The sequence below is a fragment of the Pyxicephalus adspersus genome, chromosome 5 (genome assembly GCF_032062135.1).
Source record: "Pyxicephalus adspersus chromosome 5, UCB_Pads_2.0, whole genome shotgun sequence".
Classification (NCBI taxonomy): Eukaryota; Metazoa; Chordata; class Amphibia; order Anura; family Pyxicephalidae; genus Pyxicephalus; species Pyxicephalus adspersus.
Window position 1 is genome coordinate 57,955,577 of NC_092862.1, and position 19,199 is coordinate 57,974,775.

The window sequence follows — 19,199 nt, forward strand, 5'->3', positions numbered from 1 at the left end:
CTCTATGTGCAGGATCGGTGCTATACGATCGTTCATATATATCGTGCATGAACGTTCGTCGTTCGTTTTCCAACGATAATAATTGGAAGTGTGTATGTAGCTTAACTGATCACCACTTTATCTAGCTGTGATCACCAGTAGTAATAGTTGGCCAATGACTTTCATTGTGACCCCTCTTCTCAGAAGAAAAGGAAGTCTTCTTGGCATGGTCCAGATGACAAAAAAACACTTTAGAGGTTTTAAAACTTTCATGCTTTATACTGAAAAAAGAAATGTTGGGTGAACATACACTTAATTCTTAATGCATGCTTCCTATTCAGCTTGCTCTTTTCAGTAACTAAATTCCTATTTTCCTTTTCCCCTCAGCTGTGATATCTGTGCTCTTTTTTCCACAACCATCCCCAACCATCACAGCTGCTGGGGAATCTCTCTCCACAGGTTCCTCACAAAAGGATCATGTTCTCAGCCTGGCTTCCCCCTTAGCATGGTTCATTCAAAAGTCAAATCACTAGAGGAGAGAGACGTATACAATATATCTAAACCCAATAACTAAATTGTTATATAAACTTCACCATAAAAATGTCATTTAAAATCTGAAATAATACCTGGAGATCCGGTTCTTTTTAAGGCACTTTTTTATTCCCATCTTCCACTGGTGTTCCTACTTTTCCACCATGTGACAAAAGCTTTATTGGAAGACAAGTGGTCATTTCAGCAAACATTACACAAGAATAGTTCTCTGTTTTAACCATCAGGCAACCAGCCCTGAGAAATTAGAAATGTGGAGAGTAACTGGCTGAAAAAGGGCACAGGGGGTTAGCAGCACAGAAATGCAACAAATTATACAATAGCTGAAAACAAGTATTATATTACATATTGTTGGCAATTGTTTTTAATAACTGATACTTGGTAAAAAAAAACAGGCAACTCACTCAAAGGACACTCAAAAACACTTTTGATTTTGCTAACAGTTGAATTACCAAGGCTGCTTCTGTTTACACAGTTCATTTAAAAAATTCATAGCAATCTTGCTATGAGATAAACACAGCAACAACAATGTAACGTTTGGTTTCAGCAAATGGAAATCAGTTCTTGCAGTTGATGGTGCAGAGCTGCCAGCATGAAAGTGATTTATCCTAAGGCCTCTAACTTTCACACTAACCTTCTATGTAACTCTAAAACTAACTTAACTCCTTGCTAGCATACTATTCTTTCTTACCCAAGGATCCTCTACTCCAAAGATCAACCTTGCTGCAGCAAAAGATTTTGATACAAAAATGTACTGCAAAAAAACTTACTAGAAGTACCATTATCTGTGTTGTATTATGTTGTAAGTGTATTTCTAAAAGCAATAATATAACCCAAAAATCTTCCATCATTGCAAGCTGCAGTTGTGTCTGTTAGCACTTAACAGTTACACCACATAATGCTTCTAAGAATATTCTATAAAACGGGGATCAAACTGTTAACTGTAAAGCTACAATACCTATAGCAATTCTAGTTGGCCATTATAGCCTACTGTAGGTATATTGTGATTGAATATTAATCCCTGCAAACTCTCACAAATTGTCAGTTCAGACTAAATGATTGTAAATATCATAAAACTGTATTACCAAATAACATATGGAATTCTGTTATTATTCTATAAAAAATTTGCAGTTTAGAGTTATTGGCCCTTATTAAACTGTTCAGTATGATGATGAATCATAGATCAGACAGTCCATGTAATATCTTGCTATTTTTAAACATTAAGGAAATGGATGCACTGAGAGGACTGTAAATAATGCATATGACAGATTTCATTGTCTAAAAGCAGGATATCTCAGTAACTTTAATAAAAGAGTTTTAATACACACTACACCTTGGTTTTCCATTGTCTTAAGATAGGGTGGGTACAAAAATATATTTATGGAAAAGTCACAATTTATCAATTTTTTTTTTCTGATTCAACCCACTTTATCTTATACAGTATGTGGATGGCATGTGCTTGATGTGGGCATCAAAATCATAAAGATTGATGATACAAAATTACGCAAATAAAATAATAAATGTTTAACAAAGGTATTTAATTAAAAAAAATGGGGGACATCTCAGGAATGTATTGTAACTATATGAGGTGCATACAGTCAACCCAAGAGGTAAAGAAGCTCAGATATTCCTAATCCACGGTGTTATTTCCTTGGGATGTGCCTACAATATATATATATATATATATGTGCTAGTTTCAAGAAAAATCAAATACATTTATTTTTTTTAAATAAATAATTCAATGCATCCATTAGAGATTTTTAAATTCTGAAGTTCACCTTTAAAGGTTTGTAGCCAGGGGCTGAAGGGACAGCTGAAGACTTTCATGAGATATAATGGTAACATCAGGGCAATGTGGCTTTTAGTTACATATCTGGAAACAGTTTATGGATCATAATCAGTGCAGCATGAATGGACCTGCTAGTAAACTAATTCCTAAACTATCATTAGAACATTCTTATGAACTTTTTAAAGCAAAGCAGCATTAAAAAAGATTATGAAACATATCTTGTTGCAATCATTCTAAACTCCAAGCACAGAAGGGTGTACTCAAAGACTGCTCCATGTAGGGCAAATCATTCTTTCCACAATACTCAGCTCCATTGTTTTACTCTGCATTGGACTGAGCTAAAGAATATTGCCAGGCAAAACTTTTGTATCAAAGGATAGAAAGAACAAGGGCTACACCCTAACCTAAAATGTAGCTTTTTATTGACTCCCTTTTCAAACAGGCCATGGAGCATCAGAGGGTTTTACCCTCTTTGTTCTAACGAGAACTTTAACATTTTATTTTTGGGTCTGTTATGTTCGGTAGAACACTAATGCATAAAAGATTGCTCTATAACCTAACCCCAATAGCTATTTACAATTTAATATCCAGTTTTGCATTTGGTTTTCATTTCCTTTGTAAACCAGACAAATATAAACTTGTAAAGGTGGCAGAGCACTGTAATTAGAACTGCCTTTTTCAATATCAATCCCACGCAAAAAGCAAAATATCACTAATAAAGTGATCTGCCAAATGCATATTTTACTAATTACCTATTACATTCTTTGGAGGTTAACATTTTCATATAATTAAACTTTGATTTACAAAAACACAAGAGCCAAAATTCCTGTTCTGCAAATGAATCCAGGAAGACAAAAGACTGTTTTTATTCACAGTTACTGTTTTATTCTAACTAAAAATATTACTCAGGATGATATGAAAATGGAAACCAAGTTGCAGTACACCCCATGGAAATTGTTCACTTTTTCAAACATATTGTACAGGCATACTTTAGATCTTCTTACATATATATTTATGTGTGTATGTCTAAACAAATGACACATAAAACTGGTGGTGTATTGGTTCTCAGAAATATAAAAATGCAAAATTGCCATCAACCACCATAAAAATTTAATTTGAATCTTTCAGATGAGGTGCCAGTGCTTAGGTCCTTAAGGTGGAAATTGTCCTACTTAAACCTCGGATATAGGGGTCTGGTGTTCTCTTTGCTATTGACCTGTGTGGTGTCATTTTGTCTACATCAGAATCAGTTCTAGATCCAGTATGTAAAAGATACAAATTAATTTTGCTTAAAAGAGTTATCAAAAATTTAAATTTCATCGTCAGACACTGGTGAGAAATTATGGAAAATGCCTACAAGAAATAATTTGTTAAAGATGGCAATATCAGCTTCCAAGGTCTAGGGAAGGGTTTCTTGACATTGTTACCATTGGGGAACCCCTTGAAATAATTTTCAGGTCTTCAGGGAACCTCTTTAATAATTACTAAATCCACAACAATATATTAATGTATTGGTCTCTAAAATTGTTGGCCAAGAAGTCAGCAATTTCCGTGGGTAATTATTTTTCGATACTGTAAGTTCTGGATTTCTAGAAAAAGTTTTTCACTTTCATTAAAATAAAAAAAAAAATGACACTTCCCTTTACTTCTGCATAGATCTCAACCACTCCACAATTTGCTTCCAATTAGTTCTGCAAAGTCCTGTATTCTTTTTTCGTCTCGAAATGAACGAACCAATGGGTGCTGCCATCTTCGTCCTTCGTCTTCTGCCTGCATCACCAGATCTGTCACTGTGCAGGAGCAAGACTAGCTGTAAATGTAAAAAAAGGTGTGGATTTAATTTAGGGATTTAATATCAGCAATACTTTCTTTTTACATTGCAGCAAAAGCCCCTTCTCCTTATGCTCAAGATTGGATGTACATAGGTGTCCCAGGAGGCTTTGGAGTTCTTATTCAGTCTTTACAGACTTGGCAGTAAAGAAAGAAGTGGAGAGGCCTTCCCTTCTTTTATAAAGAAAAACTATTTAGAAAAAACACACACACAGTTATCTACCTTTTAATATAAAGTAAAAAAAATGTGGTGATAAGTCTGCTTTAAGTGGTCACATCTGTTACTAAATGAGCTGTTTGATGTTCGAACTTTTTAGGAAACAGCATCCACTTACTAGGACAAAAAATGTTCGACAAGTTACAAAAATTGGCTGTTTCAAAAATCACCTGTAATGGTTTCCCAAAAAGTTCCCCAGAGACCACATGGTGAATAGAATTCTATCTACTATCTATAAAACGAAATCCCAAATCACAATACATTAGTGTGCTGGTCAGGAGGAATAATGCATGTTACATTCAGGAGTGTAGTCATAAAAAAAAAAAAAGAGGGGGCATGGTACTATCAATGACGTGCCCGCCCCACTACACCCGTGCCTATGTGTCACTCAAAGGGGAAGAAACTTCCCCCAGAGTGACGTCATGATACTAGAAGCCGCATGCCATGGTGTGCCCCCCCCAGTGGGGTCCTTCTCCTAAAACCCGTGCCCGTCCCACTACACCCCTGGTTACATTGCTGTCAAGTGGGAAGAATGACACCCTTATAGAGAGCCAAAAAGATCTTTGGTATCAGTTAAACTGACCCGAGAGACCCAAATTGGTCATTTCTCAAGGAACCCCCAGCAACAGCTGGAGGAACCCTGGTTGAGAAACTCTGCTATAGACAGAAGACCAGGTCCCTCACACTTGTTCCTGTTAGCATCCCTTCTTCACCTGACAATCCTTGCTATATCCAATAAATAACTAACTTAATACCAATAAACCTATTATCTCCCACTATAACAAAAAAAGCTAGTTTATTGCAGTTTATTCGAGGTTGCCATGAAAATCAAATCCATCCATTTGTAAAGAAAACAGCCTTTGACAATACATCCAAAACAGTCATAACACAGAAGAACCCATATTAATTCAAAAATAAAACCTGCATTTCCCTCAGTACAGAAGAGTAGTAAATGTACAATGCATAACACACCAATGCTGCACCTATTGATCTACCACAATGTGCATTGTTTGATTTCACAGAACATTCTGGAAACCTTACCTTGAATGAGGATAAGCTATCACCTTGAGTGAGTGCAACATAATGACTTGACAGAATAGAAAAAGATCTTGACCTGACATCCAGACTGTATCTGCTTCTGTGAAAATGTGCTGCAATTCCGTAACAACTCAATTTCATTTTTAAACATGTGCTAGCGAGCTTTAATAGTGTTTAAGAAAGCCTGAAGTGTCTATTAGATTTTTATAAAAATGTGATCATCATTGTTCATAAAGCAATTATGAATTCATGATGTAATGGAAGCTAAAATAGAACCTCATAAAGCATTTAGTTAATTTCCTTATATTTGTTTTAAAAATGTAATTAAGAACTGGTATTCATATAGCCCTCTTTATACAGTCTGCAGAATGTGTGCATCACAACATAAGTGGTTCCAGAATTAAATGAACTTGGGAGAATGGGACGGTATTTTTACATAATATAATAGCGCCAGCACTGAGGGAGATCTATCAATCTTGCTGCATAGGTAGGTAGGGCAAACAACACATTTGAGAAGAACCATGACAGATAAATCCCCTCCGACATAAAGCATGTCCTATCTTGACCACTTTTTCACTCCCAGCATCCTAAAGCCTTAAGCCCAAACAGATGTCAGATGGACGTACACACAGCGCCGCTCTATTCAATGTAGAAGTGAACCTAGTGGCACTCTGCTGTACTCTCTAAGATGTGCACAGTGGTCCTTCCCAATCATGTATTCATCAATCCACTACAGCAGATTGATAAAAGATGATATCCGGGGACTGTTGTACTTGTGTCAGATTTGTACATATGTCATATATGTCTTGTTAAACAAGCTGAACTTGGTGCTTGTTTGAACAATCATCTGACTTATTTATGAAGCTGAAGTCCAAAGACTGAAGTCTTTTCATATTTTTTTAATCTTCTACTCTTGCATGGTATGATTTGAACTTATTTTTGCTCTGAAAGAGCCTCTTTGTGTTCTGTGCATACTTCTTTTAATCTTATCTAAGAGTATGATTAGCTAATCTTAAGGCTATCAATGACTTTTTATGGAGATCAGATCAGACGGGTATGAATATTTGGTTTGACTATAGACAAATGGGCAGAGCTGACAGCATAGCATAGAATGTTGTGTTATCAAACCACTATGGGAATTAGGAGTGCGTTTCTGGCTTGTCAATACTTTTTTTTATTTTACTTGCAGTCTTTAAAAGGATAATCCATAGTGAAAGGTGCATGGATTGCAGTGATGAACTTTTTTTTTATTTGCTCTGACCTATTATTTTAGCATGTCATCTGAATACCTGAATGTTTATCTTCATCATGATATCTCTCGGCCTCCCACTAATCCCACTTCAGGTACATCAGCAGGCATCATTGGAAGCAATTTGTGCCTCCCTCATCAGTGACTGTTTAGCAGGCATGAGTAGCTATGCACTGCTTCTATTCTTTTAGTTATGCCATGTATAGCGGACTGGCACATATTTAACCCCAAGAACAATACTTTTATTTTATTTTTTGGGTACAAAAATGGGTAAAAATACACTGTTATTTTGTAAAAGTTCCGTTATTTTTTTTTTACAAATTTCTCTTTATAATTTAACTATTCTTTAATAAAGTTTTAAAACAAAAAGATTACATCCGATTAGAAGCGAAAGAAATACATAATAAGGAAAATAACAAATAGAAACAGAAGAAAACAAAATGCCAGTTTCTTTTTCCAGATATATTGCAACACCAACAAGATATGTGGTACATAAAAAAAAAAACAAAAACACAATTAAAACGTAATAGTACAAAGGGGATGGTATAACCAGGCTTCCCGTTTGGAAAGAAATTTTTCACGTGACAGTAGCTAACATTTGCTCATAAGCGCAGCATAGATTCATATCCCCAATGACATCTGTATAACTAGGACCCTGAGTTGTCTTCCATAATTTAGTAATTTGTAACTTAGCTAGCAGGAGGATATGAATGGCAACGGCTCTACTAGAACTAGAACAAACTTCTCTTTAAAGAGTCTGCTGCTGCAAATAAATAAAATAAAGATCAGACAGAAATGGCAAATATGATTTTATTTAAAACTAATATACATTATTCAATTTTGTTGGATCATAAAAATGACAAATTTCATGTGACATTCCCAAGCCTTTAGGGGAAACGAAAGTAAAAAAAAAATTATAGTTCACATACTACTGATTTCACACATTAGAAGAAATTGTGATAGATCAAAGCACATAAAGATTAAAGTGCAAATAAGCAAGTCAAGGAGTGGTTGCTAAAAATACATGAATGAACAATGAGAGGCCTTGTGTCTAAAGGACCGGCCTGGATAAGCTAGTGATCAACAGGAAAGCTGGCAAAGAGGGAAGGAAGAAATGAACATATAGTTGTATGTCCCAAGATATTCATCACTTACTAAACACAACATCAACGTCTCAATAAATCCTGCATACCATATGTAATAAATAATACATAATGCAACAAAATCTGAAAAGTCTTTTATCACCTAAAACAGACAGTGAACAGTGGAATTGTACTTAATAAATGTTGCTATGGGCCAACTCCAGTCTTTTTCTCTGGAATCTCTGTCACATTATTTTGCTGTTTCCCTTCTCATAGAAATACCCCCGCCACCTGTGTGGTCAACATTGCAATAAGTAGGGCAAAACAGGCTGATTTGCTTAAGAAATGTATGCTGTTCACTCACAAAGTGAATTATTAATCCGCAAGGAATAATTCACTTAGCTTAGTGAACATGGTGACCATTCACTTTACAAAGACTACTCAATTACATGGAAGGAAATGTGAAAAAAATAACAAGGTTTTGCTTGCACATGATTGAATGGCTGAAGTCGGCAGGACTTCAACTCATTCTCTAAGCTAAGTGAATTATCCCTTGCAGAGTGAAGCACATAAACCTTTTTCAGTAAATCAACCCCATAGACAACAATCAAAGTGTATTCCTCCTTCTAAACAGAGTGTTTCCTAAGTAAAAGCTATTTGTGGAACTGAAGCCAAACAGTAGTAGTTATACCTGGTATGATATTAAGTTAGTTTTTTTTTACTGCGTTTGGCTTCCCCTTTGTTCAGATCCTGGCTTGCATTATGGTTAAAATAAGCCGGGCCATGTATTAAGGTTACGTTAAGGCTGGCCCTGTATTCAAATTACAGAATATTAAATTAGATAGGCATTAACAATGTATCGTTGTAGGTAAAGATCTGTAATGTTCCATGTGATGGGACAATATCCTCTACCAGCAATGTAGATAGGTCTGACGGATTGGATGCCAACTCAACTCTTTTAGTGCACCGTCATATTATATAGCAAATCTAAAAAAAAAACAGATGGAAGACAAGAGATATATCGTCAGATTGAAAAATGACCAAAAAATATATTATTAAAGGACAATGTGAAATGCGGGCATAATACAGTCTAGTACAGTTTCCTATGAACTACATCCCTTTCTGGGAATAGTGGTTGGTCTCCATGCCTTTAATTGCCAGGTACATGTGTGGGGTATGTGTGCTCTACATATCAAAACTGAGCACACATGAACTAGAAAAAATGAGTTACCAAAAAGCAATGCATTTAAATCTTTCGCCCCCTCAATCAAAATGGTGCATAGATTGGTGAGAACACAGACTTAGTATCTCAAATAATCCTTATTTAATGAAGCTCTCAAATCTCTTGGAGAATAGACCAAAATATGAGCTCGCATGCCCAATAAATGCTTGCCATCCAGTCAATGACTGGCTGATACTTAATCAGCTGTCTGTAACCCAAGTTATTTAAGAAGTCTTGCGATTTCATAGTAAGACTATTATTCTAAACAGGAACACACAGTAAGGAAATTCACTGTGCACCCACATATTTCCACTTCACAAAGTGTTAGTGGTCTGTAGAGATCATTTACAACTGTCCCTGAATAAGACTGTGTATGTCAAAACTGGCATCATAACATGACACATTGGTGAGCATACTATATCTAGCTATAACTTCAACGTGCCATACCCAGGGAGATGACTAACCACGACTTAGGAACAGAAAGACATCTGCTCTTCATTGATCATATCCCCATTCCTAAGGAACTCCACTGATGTAGTATTTTCTTTGAAGTACCTAAAAACATTACACCACTACCAAAACCAGATTTTTGAATCGGAGTAATGGAAACCAACAAGACACCCAGCACATGGGTAGGTTACAAAAATAGGCTTTGGATCAGAGCTTGGGTTGTGTGGTCACTTGGCCAGCTGAAGGGCATTTATATGATCACTCTTCTATGTGCCAACCCCCTACACACACAGCTCTACAAATTATATTGTCATAGAATAATTACCCTCATAGTAGGCTTTTTATGCAGCCCTGCAGGAAAATCTATCTCTTTTTGGCAGTCTTTCTATCATGGGTAGTCTCTTTATTCTAGAGCAGTCGTTAGCAGTCTGTCTAATGTGAGCAGCCTTTGGATACTGAAAGATTATCTAACGTTGACAGTGTGTGTGGCTAGGCTCCCTAGTACGGATGGTGTTTTGATAACCAGAACAGTCTCTGACAGTCTCTTTGTAATGTGGCCAGTTGATTTGTAATGTAAGAAGCCTCTGACAGCCTCTTTGTGATGTAGGAAGTCTTTGACAGTCTTTCTGTATTGTGAGCAGTCTCCGGAAGTCTCTTTACTGTATGCCGTCACTTTGTGATGTAGAAAGTCTCCATCAGTTTCTTTAACACAAGCGGCCAATTTGTAATGTGGGAAACCTCTGGCTGTTTCACTAATACAGACAGTCTTTTTAAAAAGTGGCTGGCAGTTTATCTAATATGGAAATTTATTTATAATGTAGGAAGTCTCTGGTAGTCTCATTGTAGGATGGGCTCTCTCTTTTCAGTATAGAAAGTCCCCAGCTGTCTCTCCATAGTGTGGTCGGTCTCTCATTAATGCAGGCAGTCTCTTTTTAGTACAGAAAGTCTTTGGCAGTCTCTTCATAATGTGGTCAGTCTCTTTGAACTCTTCGGCAATCTTCTGTTTCTCAGCAATATCTTATAATGGCCCTGATTTAATAAAGCACTCCAAGGCTGGAGAGGATACACTTTCATCAATGAATCTGGCATATCCAGAAAACCTGGAATGGATTTCTTAAGTCATTTGCTATTTGTTAGCAATGTTTTCAATTCTAGGCCAGATCCATTCCAGGTTTTCTGGATCATGCAGGTTCAGTGATGAAAGTGTACCCTATCCAGTCCTGGAGAGCTTTATTTAATTAGGTCCAATGTGGTAGCTCTGGTTATGTTGGCAACGGTAAAAACACGTTTTTACTAGAAGAATACCCTGTTTGCAGATCTGCACATGTCTCTTGCCTAAAATACCAGCACACAATACACAAACGTATTGTCAAGATGCATGATAACTGCCTTTGCAATATGATTCATGTTAATGCAATTAAATATCCCTGCTTCATAAAGGAAGGGGAATGGATATTGAAATATATTTCAGCAGTAGACTGCTGCTATCACTAGTGTAGATTTCATTTCCTTTAATATATTATAAATATTTTATGATACACTCAGAGGAATGATGTACTGTTTCATGTTAACCGTACTGCTTATAAACAAGCAACTTGCAGACTTGTGCACTTACTGTGGTTCAGGAGTTTTTTTCTGGTGCAGATAACAGAGTGGAACATTCTGCACTCGTCATGCCCTTGTGATTTGGATGCGTCCGGTCCCCCCATCTTCTACTTTACAGGCATGCCTACAATACATAAACATTTTATTTTAATGCTACGACAATCCTTAGTCATATAATAGTTTAATTAAATCCATACATCTGCCTTCACCCTATGTTTTCTAAGTTTAGCTAAAGGCATCCAATATAACAGTTGCTGAATACCTTTAAATAGTCATTTTTTTTACCTATACTTAGCGTCCCATAATGTGAAGAACTAGTACAAGTACATATAAATAAATAAATATATATATATATATATATATATATATATATATATATATATACCGTGTTTCCCCGAAAGTAAGACCTACCCCGAAAATAAGACCTAGCACTTTTCCCCCAACCTGCCCTAATATGGGGAATTTGGGAATATGGTGTTTTTTTTCATTAAAAAAAGTATATAAGACCTACCCTGAAAATAAGACCTAGTGTGTTTTTGGAAGCCCAAAAAAATATAAGACAGTGTCTTATTTTCGGGGAAACACGGTATATATATTTACTCTGGCAGGGGTGTTAGAAATGCTATGCAGTGGAACAAATAATAAATTTACCCTCCAGATTTACTTTGATTTTCAGGAACATTATTAAAGATTTGTGTCTACCCAGTAATAAATTATAGTTTTCACAAACCTATCTTACAAGAATTAAAATGTCAAAGTGGATACCTAAGGCACTGAAGGATAAGGAGAAACAAATGTAAAACCTAGGGCAGGTCTTTCAGTAGTGAAGCCACCTGAAGCAGTTGGGTCTCGCTTGTCCTTGCATAGAGGACAGTTTAGGGAGCAGTGCAGGTGCAATTCTTTTCTACCTTTCCATCTCTTATCTCTATTTTTGTGATAGCATAATTTTCCCTCTTGCTATCTTGAAGAACTTTTGATTGTCTTCTGCTGCTTTAGATAATCATCATCATCATCTGGGTTCAATGTTTCTTGCATTTTGAGGGTCCCCCATGCACACTAATACTGTACACATTAATGAGTTGAGGATTAGTGACTTCAAATCTCTGCCTATTCTTTCTTTGTCTCTCCTAATAACTAGGTGTTACTACTACTACTACAGAAAATTGCACTTTACTGATGATCTTTTGTTTTCAACACCCCTTTCTATAAACTGTAGAAACCGTGTGTGAATATAATATTAGCAGCTTTTAGGAGGTTTGCCACTGACAATCATTCCACAGTTGCAATCTTTTAAGCTATCCATTCTATCCACTCCAATGTTTGATCAAGCAACAACTGAAGCTCATGTTCTTCTGAGCACGCCTTTTGAATGGCGGCCACATGGTTCACTGTCTGGTTATTTGAAATAACAAGTAGGTGTACCGAATAAAGTGGCCATAAAAGGTGATTACATATGGAAATAGATATATTACAATCCTGAAAATATTCACTTTAAAATTATATTTTTTTCTAGTGCATTTATTTCTACCCAGCCAAAAGAACTACAGCTAAGAATGCTTTTACTGTAATATAAATGTCAGTGTTAGCATACAAATATGACTTTTGTATAGAAAGAAAAGCACTACATGATTTAAAAACAGCTCCAAAACAATACAATTACATGTTGTAAAACGAATGACCTGTGCTAGACACAGTCCTACAGATATTGATTTTCTTTTATAATTTATCTCAGCATCCCAGGTCCTAATGAAGGAAATGATGATGCATTATCTTGAACAATCTTCAAACCACTTCCATGGCTAAATGGACTGGAAATGTAGAAGTTCAAGCCTAGAGAAAATCAGAGGAGCGCTGATTTCTGCTGTAAGTGGCGGAAAAGATGACTGCGCTTAGAGCCTGCAGGCAGGTGGATTGTGTCACTTCCCTGTGGGTGTGGGAGGTATTTAAGTATTGATCTGTCACCATATCTCATTGTTGAGTTATACCGTGTATAAGAGGAGAGAAATATGAAAGCCTGTACTGCATGCTGTGATTAGGATTTATTTAGCCAATTTCACCTTTATCTTTAAGTCCTCCAGGTAAGAGATAGGCTTCCTGGAGGTTCTAGCTACTCTAACAAAAAAAAAAACTTAAGCAATAAGCACAATTTTTTCCAATACATTTGACGTTCTCCTTTACTGAATCTAATGTTATAAACCACAATGACCTTTATTTTAGCAGACAGGAATCTTTGCTACTTCACCCAAATACTGTTTTATATAACAGGTTTTCAAATAGTTCTGAGCTGGTTAAATAAAACAAGAATTTTAGGAATTAGGACATTTTTGTGATAGCAGAATGAAATACTCAATCTTTAAAAAATAGACAAAGCATAGTATTTACATCAATTTAAATTCATAGTTTAGCTTTTGTTTCCATGGCACCTTTCCCCTTCTACATTCCCCATGGTTCTCATAGCTGTTGTGGGCATGTGAAGCTGCTCTGTAGAATACTTCTACCCAGTATCCTTGGGAAAGGGTTGGCTGGTGCAAGCACCTATGCTAAAATTCTTTCTGTGCATTTAAATCATCTCTTCTTTTGAGAAATTGCAAGGGTTGAAAGAAGGGAGATTGTAGCCAGCAAACTGACATCACTGCTTAAAATTCAATGTAGCAAGAGAACACTGCTTGCCTACTTACAGCCATCTTGCCAAATCCTTATCTTCTTTTCTAATGGTCTTCACAAAGCTTTAAATATAAAAAATGTCCCTATAGGTTCCCCTTCTCAGTACATGTGTGCTGTGCCCCCTATTCATTCCCATGGTGATTTGTACTGAAATTCTGCAGTACAGCTGTTCTAAAGGAATTAATGGGGTTCTGGAATACATGCATGCTAAGAAGAGGAGTTAGTTGTTTAATTTAAATTGAACTCTAAAATCACTACAATGCATGTGCACAGTGCAGAGTATTGTGAAAAAACACTTTAATTTAAATAGGCTGCTTACTGTTCTGTTTGCTAGAAGCAGAATCTTATAGACCTATTTATAAAAGGTGAAGAAAGGAAAAACGGGAATGGGGTTGTCAATTAGGCTTCATCTTTGTTTTTTGCAAACATTATCTAAGTTATATTTTTTATCCCCATTGGAAAGCTGACTCATTTCGTCCTTAATTTTTATTGAGCCTTTAAGAAGTCATCCCACAACTGGCAAACAGTCAAAACATATATTAAACCAAAATAATTTTTAAATGTAGGTAGCAAAGAACATTTATTGAAGGTTTAGGGAAAGTAAATGTGTTTCACTAACCTGTGTCCCTCTTCTCTGGAGTTCTGAGTAAAAGTAAGTTGCAGAAGAAAGTGTCAGCTAAGAAATTGCTACGCAAGGTAAATGTGGGCCTTACAACTGAACAGGACAACAAATAAAGCAATGGTGTAGCCGGACAGGAATCTGTGCAAACAAATAGGTCTTTTTTTGCACAAATGCATGTCATATTACACTGACTTTAGCTTCAGTTTGCTCACAGCCCTGCAGATTGTAACGTTGGTCACCAACACAAAATGGCTCTCATAAAATCTTCAATAAACATGCCAACTGTAAAAATATTGTCCTGGTATATTACTGCACATGGACAGAGGCACTGCATGTGGTCCTTTTGTTTTAACCCTGTTAGAGAAAATGCACAATTGTCCAAGAGGAGACATATTGTAGACATTTTCTTTTCTGTTTCTGGGTTGAAGTTAAAGTTAAAGAAAATCTCCCAAAGGGCACATATATACAAAACACACCGATACAAAACCCATCTACACGCTAACCAAAGATTATTCACAGCAAAGCTGTGGGGCACAGGTCTACTGAAGAGATGTAGCACTAATTCCTGCAGAAATGATGAATAAGGTAAGTTGTTCTCCTAAACTATCTACCCCTAGAGAACACAGACACATGACCCTTGCAGTGGGGATGGGGACATTCAGCTCCAATCTATGTATATACCTTTAAAAATAGTACTTTAAATAGTACTTTAATGTACGTGGTAAAAGCCTTTTATTTTTCTCTTCTAAATACCAATAAAACTGGGAAAGGCAGGGCCCAGGGACAGTAAAGTAGATCAATCTGGTTTTACAGCCTAGCACAGTGCTGAGTATCTAATAAATGAAGTTTGGTGATTGGAGAAGGGAGCAAAGACATGACTTCATCAGTGAGCACCTGTTCCTTTAATATCCGGTCTTTGCCAAGTTGTAGTGTTTGGACTGCAGGTGTGAAAAATGGTCTAGGCACAAAAAGTGTCTGACAGAGGTGTCTAGCTTAATAAACGGACTGCACTGTATCAAAACTTTTTTTTTAGATAACACAGTTCATTAATATGCATTTCAGTTTTGCATTAGGCTATTAGCTTACAATTACATTCCACATTTAGATCATATATAGAATGCAATGATCGGACTGACAACCATGCCACAAATCCTTTTTAAGTTACTCTAAGTTTCTATAGATCCTATAAGTTAACTGAGGGCACAAAGCAGTGTGGGCAATATGATCGTTTTTACAGGTGCTATTGAATAGGACCTCACATTCTGAACTAATCCTAAATATACCTCTTCAATTATGTTGAAAATTCCTTCCATTCTTACATCATAATACATGTGTAACATTTGCACATAGCCTGGGCAGCTGGTAATTCCATCCATGCAGTTGGTTTTCTGAAACTTGTGCATAGCCAACTGTGTACTATTACCAACTCTGGTTAACTTTTTCAAATTAAAATATGAATAGCTCATCAGTAACAACTTGCTAGTTACAAATGTCTACCACACTTTTTTAATGTTGCTGGTCCCATGCTTTAGTTTTTTTAACATTACTAAACTTAGTGGACCAGTGTCATTAATTACAATACATTTGTTAAGCTAAAACACGATTACATGTGATCACAGTTTTACAGCAGATATCTTTTTAACACTCAATTTAATACAATTAACTAATAGGGCTCAAAACATCTGGGTAACACTTTATTTTTCTTGGCTGCAGTTGTTTCTATATATTTTATGTCCTATAAAAAAATATTGTTACCTAAGCTAGAGATGCATAAATTTGATCTTCTTCCTTTGCACAAAACTCAGCTGGGTGTCAGATTGTGAGACTATTTTGTCACTTGCCTGACATAATGATAAACACTTATAAAACAGTCATATAACAAAGATTTAACAATGATTATAGGAAAGAAAATGAAAAGTTGATTGATTACCTTCCTCTATCAGGCCAAAGTTGTTAGTTACCAGCCCTGAACTCATGCCCCATAGAGGACCTAGGGTTTGTTTAGCCCCATGGTTTTTTCAAGCGTTTTTGAGCAGCTACTTTTTTCCTCATTATTTTAAAATAAAACAACTATTTTCAGCTTTGCTTTATCCTTTGTTTCATCTTACTGCTGATGAACTCCTACAACCTCCTTGCAGAACTTCTGTCCTAATGAATACCAGTGATGACGTTTTTGCATTTCTTCCGATGGATTTGCAGAAATTGGCAAATATTGCTTAGTAATGTGTGTTTAAAGAGCCATTTTAAGATCCTAAGTTATAACTCAGGATCACAACTAGGAGACACAAATAAAGTGAAGTCACACCTGTATGGTAGGGTTACCAGGTACAACTTAAATGAAAGCTGTACATTTTAAAATATTTGCTATAACTTTAAAAACTACCTGAACATGGTAAAGCTTAAATGAGATTTTATTACTTGGTTTAGATATACTTTAGTAGTGAATATGGACTGGTTTCTGGAGAGAATAAACCCTTGGTGATACTTTACATTCATACAATAACAAAAGCACAGCATACAAGTGCTCCATTCATTTATGAACCACTGAACTGACGAAGATATTTGTTATTAATACTAGAGAGTATACTTCTAAATTATGGTTCTAAAAAGCAGCAAGGGCGAAGCAAGGGCAAATTTCTATGTAAGACCTCTTCATTTTCATTTTCTGAAGTGAATTTTATCACACTTCAGTGTGTGTCAGTGCTTCATACTATGAATTACAGCTTCTGTGTGCCAATGTAGCTCAATTACTAAGATGCCATAAATTTTACAAATGAAAATGAAAACATATTTGTGTGCTTGTTAGCGTTTCATTAAAACCCTTCTGATTTATTTTATTAATCACTTGATTTAATTGTAGGGATTCTGTTTTCAATCTGCTTTCTGCATTCATCCTTGTTGAACAAATACGCGTCACTAATTTGGTTTCTGTAAAAGTTATCATTTTGGGAGGGAACCCTTTCAGGCTTTAAGCAAATATTCTGCAGAGTTTTCTTAAGCTGTCATCATTTGGAGATGTTTCTTTTCAAAGCGGGAATTCATTTCCTGTGTTATGGTACTGAACTTTTCAGTAAAATGTGAAACATAACATGGAAAATCATGCAACAGAGAAGCATAGGCACAGGGACAAAACCTTGCCTACTCTTCCTTTACTTATTCTTCAGATAAGAACTTAAAGGATAATGTTTGTATAGTGTTATAAACATTCTTTACAGTGTATACATTTCTTTTATTATGTTTAAGATTGCAATATATACATTTTTATTTTTAGTTAGGTACAGGCTTAGTTTAATATTGCATTATTAATATTTTATATTTAGCACTTGCATAAAGAATGAAATTGTAAAGTTTTTATACATTGCTTTATTACTGTTCTGTGAAAATGTCCTATGTAATAATTGATCTCCTCACAGCAAAATTAGTTATAGGATGGGCTTGCTTCGCCTGAAATGTGGGCTCATATAAACAATATATCATCATACATATCATCAATAAACTTCAAATAAATGTGAAGTTCAAGATTGTAAGCTCTTTGGGGCAGGGCCTCTCCTCCTACTGCGTCACTGTCTGTATCTGTCTGTCATTAGCAACCCCTATTTAATGTACATCCCTTCATGTTAGGTCGTAATAAATCATGTTTATTATTATTAATAATAATAATAATAAGAAGAAGAAGAAGAAGAAGAAGAAGAATATCAATAATAACACAGAGCTACAAAGGAAATGTGTATAATGTATACTTTTTTACGTACTACAGTAAAAATGTATTGCTAAGAAACATAAATCAGCCTTTATTTATCAAATATAATTTTCAGAGAAAAAACTCAAAATTTAATAGTGGTGCATACACTGGGAATTATGTGGATTTAAATTTTCTCAACGTTTCCGAACATATTCATGTAGAGTTGACTAATTGGTTGAGTTCCATGCCATTTATAAATCACTTTTGGTGATTTTGGTGAAATACTTATTTGCTTACACCTACTTACTAACTTTTAGCATTACCTAATAATTAAAATGTTACATACAGAAAGCTCTTTATTGTGGAAGGGACATGATATGTCTGTTCTACAATAAAACAAACCCACTTATCTGATTGCTACATGTGTAATTTATTGTACAATCCTGGCATAGGTGACTGTATGTGCATAGGGGTAACTTCATTTTGGCATGACCAATCAAGATAGCAGGATCCCGAATACGGAAATGGACCAGGTAAAGATGTAGGCACCAACAAAAGAAGCATGAGAAATGAACTTGGGTCATTTTCAATAATTGTGAACATGCAGGTAAGTTTGTTAACAGCAGAAGAGAAATAGCCTGTTACTGTCTACAATAAAAGAAAATAGATGCTCACAATTTTTTTAGATTTATGTTTGGTTTTAGTTTAGGACTACTGAATAATCTATTTTAAAATATATATATATATATATATGTATTTATTTATTACATCTACTCCACTCAGATATGTTGACACAATATGGCTTGTCTTATATGATGCTACCAAAAAAAAAACTTCACCAATAATTCTCAACTCTTTGATTTTCTTTTAACTACAGTATGAAGTGATCTGAAAATGTCCTTCTTCTCATATCACTCAAGAGTGTGAACAAAGCTAACATGAAAGTGCTGTAGACAGGTAATCCAGGGGTCAGGAATCTGATCTATTTGGCTTCTATTACACTATTATATATAGAGTGATAAGTTCAGGTCTCTATTACAATATTATATTTTCAGAGATATATTTCCTGGCTTTAGCTGTTTGAAGATTTGAATAAATCTGTTGACTATTCTGACACAGAGAAGCTTAATGTGAGATTTTATTAGGCAAATAAGGCTACAAAAAGGTTTATAAAGTATATGAAATAGGACACATTTTAAGCCTATTAACCTAGAGTTCCAC

General features: G+C 35.5%; 1 long non-coding RNA gene across 13 annotated transcripts in view; it reads right to left on the minus strand.

Annotated features, from left to right (window-relative positions):
* The window catches only part of LOC140330974 (uncharacterized), a 240,975-nt gene that overhangs the window by 85,700 nt on the left and 136,076 nt on the right, over positions 1-19,199 (minus strand). For 11 of the 13 annotated variants that reach the window (XR_011920836.1, XR_011920837.1, XR_011920833.1 and 8 more), the window contains 3 exons: positions 11,021-11,134; positions 8,646-8,720; positions 606-4,127 (listed from right to left, as the gene is read on the minus strand). This is a non-coding gene — a long non-coding RNA (uncharacterized lncRNA). The remainder of the gene's footprint in view (positions 1-605; positions 4,128-8,645; positions 8,721-11,020; positions 11,135-19,199) is intronic. The other 2 variants (XR_011920827.1, XR_011920838.1) reach the window with 2 other exon arrangements.